This window comes from Saccostrea cucullata, unplaced genomic scaffold (assembly GCF_032062105.1).
Source record: "Saccostrea cucullata isolate Sc308-1 unplaced genomic scaffold, CSIRO_AGI_Scuc_v1 ctg16800, whole genome shotgun sequence".
In the NCBI taxonomy this organism is placed as follows: Eukaryota; Metazoa; Mollusca; class Bivalvia; order Ostreida; family Ostreidae; genus Saccostrea; species Saccostrea cuccullata.
Window position 1 is genome coordinate 1 of NW_026940294.1, and position 5,753 is coordinate 5,753.

General features: G+C 31.5%; 1 long non-coding RNA gene across 1 annotated transcript; it reads right to left on the reverse strand.

Moving 5' to 3' along the window:
• Window positions 1–3,214: 3,214 nt before the first annotated feature.
• LOC134255070 (uncharacterized) lies at window positions 3,215–5,493 on the reverse strand. The gene is made up of 3 exons (XR_009989446.1): window positions 4,783–5,493; window positions 3,586–3,672; window positions 3,215–3,384 (listed from the first exon to the last, which is right to left on the reverse strand). It is a non-coding gene; the product is annotated as an uncharacterized LOC134255070 (long non-coding RNA).
• Between the last annotated feature and the right edge of the window lie 260 nt (window positions 5,494–5,753).

Below are 5,753 nucleotides of genomic sequence, written 5' to 3' on the forward strand. Positions count from 1 at the left end.
CTGATGATACTTAACACGATTATTCTTTCAATTTAGTGTAACTCTACAGTTAGTTTGTGTTACCATCTTTCGAACAACCCACATAACTATGCATTGCTAACGCCTTTATTAATTTTTTTTTCCCCAATAATTAGTCCTAAAACATTTCAAAATTTATAATAGATCATAATTCGTAATTCATATGTTTAAATATCCCTTCTATATTATATTTCTCTGATTATTCTTTGTCAAGTATAGTTACGCATTTTTAGAGAATGAAACAATGTACGATTTACTAAATGTCGTGATTACTTAGCGTAATTAATTCGTTCAATTATTGAAATCGCACTTCACCTGAGGATACCCCGATAAACCAGACGTACTTTATAGCGATTCAGATTTCTTTCTTTATTTAACAGTGTTTATATAAATTTCCAATTCAACTTGAGATGATGAAATTTTACAATAGTTGTCGAAGACCAATTAAGAGTCAAAATCAGCAAGCATCGAGCATTGAATGGAAAGTCAAAATTTTATTTTTTCAAAAGCTTTTGGTATATGAAAGATATTGTCTTACCTAATGCTAAAACACAATTAAAAATTTTTTCAAACCTATGAAGGGACTGGTATCCAAGGAAATTCATTTCCTTAGCAACGGGTTCATAAATCCTTATGAAAATCAATGATTTTTAGACATTTTTCTACGAATATTTTTTTCTGAACGGGATAAGATAAGGTATTTTGGTTACTTTATTTGTTAAAAGATGGAATTACTTTATTCTCCAAAAATAGGAAAAACAAAATTTCTGTAGTGATATTGTTGCCATGACAACGGGAAAAGAACATGGCGTCAATGCTTATTAATTTTGAAAAAAGTTACATATGTTTATCACTTTATTCACAAAATCTACAACCACTGCTGGAAAAATGAATGGTATGATCTTGTTAGGGGTTATCTATATGTCATATCTATACAATAAAATTTGCAGGCAACTTTAGCAGAAAAAAGTTACAAACGGTTAAAATGTGTGAAAATCTAGCATTTATAAGCTTTTTTGAAGGGGTGGGGGTAATGTGAATACATGTTCAGTGTCCATTATATTGGCCATATTGGTTCTGATCAAAGCATACTCATAACTTCACTATTGTTAATAAATAAATGCACATTCAATTTCAAAAGGAATTTTATAATCCTCACAAACGAAACTTGGAAAAAAGGGGGGGGGGGTAGGAATCACCTTGTTCACCGATCCATATGAATGTAAAATTTTGACTTGTCCATAACATTTCAATGAAGTGCCACTGAAAGTTCATACTTGATATTAAGATTGCTTGCGATCGAGAGAAGTGTCAAAAACTTGACTCAAGGTCATTTGAACAAGTTCAAGGTCATTGGTAGAAGAAAAGTGCAACCTTTGCCCATTCTGTAACATTCTAATGAAAAGACTTGGTTTCATCTTGGGAATTATTTTTAAGCTGTAGGTTTGTCATTACCTTGACCAAAATTCATTTGAACATTTTTGCCCTTGACTCAAGGACATAGCTTTTTCAAGGTCACTGCAGTAAAAGTGTACTATATGAGTTTGGCACATTTACATATTTAACTTCGAATGAAGGGAAATTGGAAGTTTGTGCTCAACACAACGGTTTTACTACCTATGTGTCATGTTGTAAATTTAGAATTAACCGGGTGGCTGTAAATACAAAATTTACAACATAGTTGTCATGTTGTTAATTTTATATTTACTGCCACCCGCTTAATTCAAAATTTACTACATGACATATGACTTGAGTATTTGTCATAGTCATTTTTGGTATGTATATCTGCACTAGCAAAATTTTAAAAGGTTTCAAATTAGTATTTAGACCTTTTTTGTAATAAAAAACATTTAATGCAATAGCAGGAGGGTTGGTATCATTTTATTAGCTTGCTCACAATAATTCTTGTTTATAAAAGAGAGTTACTATGACAGCTCACATAATTATAAAGTAAAACCATGTCAATCAGGCATGTAGCATCAGGTTTGGGTTGGGTAGGGGGGATGACCCCACCCAACTTTTTTCTCAACGTACCCTAATGTTTAACCACACCTCCCCTCCCGAGTTTTTCCGTTTGTCCTTTCGTCCGTCCGTCTGTCTGTCTGGAACGCTTTCGTTTCCACACGATATCTCAAGAACCCTCTGAGCGTTTGCAGTGAAATTTAGCATAGCAACAGTTACACCCTATGTACTAAAGAAGAACCCTATTGATTTTGTGGTCAAAAAGTCAAAGGTCAAGGTCATAAATAAACAAATTCTGTCTGTTATAACACTTTCCTTTCCACACAGTATCTCTAGAACCATTTGAGCTATTGCAATGAAATTTTACATAACAACTCCCCGTGGCCTTATGAAGACCCCTATTGATTTTGAGGTCAAAAGGTTAAAGTTAAAGGTCGTAAATTTATACATTCTCTCTGTGTGTAACACTATCATTTCCGGGCGATATTTGAGCTTATGCAATGTATTTTATACCAAAACTCCCTAGGACCTCTCTCAAAGTGTCCCGTCCCGTTTGTTTTATTAGTATTTATAGTATTACATGTCGCTATTTTTAGCACAGGGGCATGAGGAGAGATATTGCGTATAAAACAGGTTCTTGGCAGAATTTATATTCCTATCACATCTACCAGAACTGCTTAATAAAGGTTGAATTAGACACCATGTTTTGTGTAAATTTTTGAAGATATCAAACGTGAATATATATACATGTATGTGACTTCATATTTGCATATAATTGTCGAAATTGTACAGCAGTTCCGTGGCGCAGTGGTATGTCTCCCGCTGTACATGCGAGAGGTCACGGGCTCGATTCACGGACGATCATTTTTTTTCTTTTCCGAAATTCTTTTTTTTACTAAATGATAGTATTCAGCATGTGAAATGAAAAAAAATTATGAGGTCTAGCTTGTACAAACTCATAAAATCATCATAACGTTGTGATAAATAATCCACATAAAAAGAATCTTCTATACACATGATCAAATCATTTTATCAATATTGACATATTTTATTTACTCCAGTATACATGTATATATTTAAAAATTCTACAAATTCAATTAGGGGGATCTGACTCCCCCCCCCTACCCCCACCCCCGCCCCGAATTGCGCATGGTCTATTTTTTCCCTAAGCGGGGGACACAAATTCTCTAAATTAGCTTGTTAGATTTACATCAATAAAAAAATGCTAATAGACAAACAAAGAATGTTACTTTTGGATTGAACATTTTTATTTGATCCACTTTCATGAATACACTGTACAATTTATGGATCTATTTTCTGGATCCCTGAGTCTCCGGTAACACTATCCACTCACTTCCAGCATCAATAGTCTGTACTGTAATGATGTATTCTCATAATGATAATCTGAAAAAGTGATAAAATTAAAATGTAATAATATTATACAGCTTTGCCTTCAGATACTTACTAAGAACCATTTCTAGTTGAGCTTGAGCAATGATGATGAATGGAAAGCATGTTTATTGGAATCAATTAAATTCCAAGAGATCTCAATGGTTTATCATTTTATTTTAAAAAGTTAACGATTTTACTAAATGTATTATTTACATGTTTTTCCTGTCTCATTCTATATCAGCTCATCCAATTCTGTTTCCGCTTCTTTCCGAGTTTGGCTTCAAAGTGCCGAATTTCATTCTAAAAACAGAAGTATACCACACAAAGTTGAGACCCTATTGATTTTAGATATTCTTTAAATTCAAAAAACTTGTAATAAAAAGGTCAATTGGTTCTAGCTTTTGTCAAAACTCTAGATTATGGTTTTCATTTCTTTCCAATACCCCCCCCCAAGAAAAAATGGAGTATAGATATTCTTCTAATAAATTTATGTGCTTTAAATCTGAAGGTGCTTATTATTTGAACCTTAAAGTTGACTTAAATTAGTTCAGTGGTACCGGAGAAAATATTAGCTGAATATGAATTTTCTTTTATAAGTAAACACTGGATGAATTTTTTTTTATTATTAATCATTCTACTGTGGTATGTATAAAATTCAGTTACTACTAGTCCACTACATAAGACACTTGTCTGTATCACAATACATGTACTTCCAAGGTAATCCCCTTTCCTAAACTAAAATATATTAAGTAAAGAGTTAACCCCCTGCCCCCCCCTTTTTTTTTTACTGACGCCATAACAAAGGTCATTCCATTTTACAAATATTTCATAATAGTGTTGGTTTTCATAAATTCATAATTTTTGTGTAAAAAGCAGGTGTTATCAATACCTTAAATGGTAAATAAAGATATCTATTATTATATACAGAATTTTTTTTTACCCGACAATCACTCAAGTTATAATCATTATAGCTGGTGAGTGACTTGGTTACACACATGCCGTGAATACAACAAATCAAAATTAAACTTAATTCAAATTAAACTTTAAAATTTGGGATACAGTTATGTAACTAATCAGGATCAACTTTTTCACGTTAGGCTCGCAGAAACAATCTGAGTTGGGGAATTAAATTTCATTTTATCATATTATAGTTTAATATCGGCAATATTATGGGGGGGGGGCATACCCCCTCCTCCTGGTTCCTCAGGCCATGCATAATCTTTTCTTTTAAATTATAAAATACTAAAGTAGTGCTAACATATATACTAGTAATCAATCAGAATTAGGCCTAAATTGAAATGTACAAAAACACCTGCAAAAGTGTTACATATTTTACAACATGGTTAATTTATGTTATACATTCTTCAGTAACTGTTGTAATGGTAAATTGTAAAAATTTCAGTCACTCACCGTAATTAAGACTCATAAAAACGCCAAAACTGAGGCTCAGACTGCTCCAAGTTTGTAATTTTCTGCTAGTCTTCTGTACACTGTTATTGAAAACAATGTAAGCAAACTACCGTTTATTCCTCCTATGTTAGAGAGCTATACCAAAGGGAGGTAATTTAAAGCAAAAGTTACAGAAAATTATGGATTTAAATCAGTTATCATATATAAATGCTTTAGTTGCCTGCAGATTTTTTTCTTGATTCTTCTAGAACAAATACTATTTAATATATATTTTATGTTGATAAGCTTTAATGTGGTTGTAGATTTCTTATAGAGTACTTCAAATTTGCTGTTTTTTAAAGCAAAATAAACCTCCAAAAACTAGTTTTATTTATCAAAGGGTGAAGAGAATTTCAATAATCAACATTTGTTAAAATAGAGTATATTTATATAAATAAAATAATAATTTAAAAAGCTTTCTTTAATGACTAGTAATAAAAAAGTATTTGTTTAACCATAACTTCAAGTGTCATGATAAAGTACAAAACACGCTATTTGAAAGGCGCGTGGTTTCCATAGCAACAATGCAAAAAATTATTTTTGGCTTGCCTTTTTCTATCATACCCTTTGTTCTGAAAATTTATATATGAGTTTTAACCAAATCTGTTTCTATGCCACTTTCCACATTTTTTAACTAAATGCTCGATGCTTGCTGATTTTGACTCTTAACTATATTTCTTTTCTCCGCTTTTTGTCAATAAAAATTGTAATATCAATTGATTTCCATTTTTATGCATTGACTGATGTATTTACCCAATTTATTTAATTAATTGCTTTAATAAAAAAGAAATTAAATATTTTATAAATATAAAATACAACCCGGAGAATTGAAATAAATAAAATTAAATAATATATTAATTATCACAATAGATAAACACAGCACATTCACATGTTTTACTTGTATGCACAGTGTTGGATGTCCTGCTTTAGGA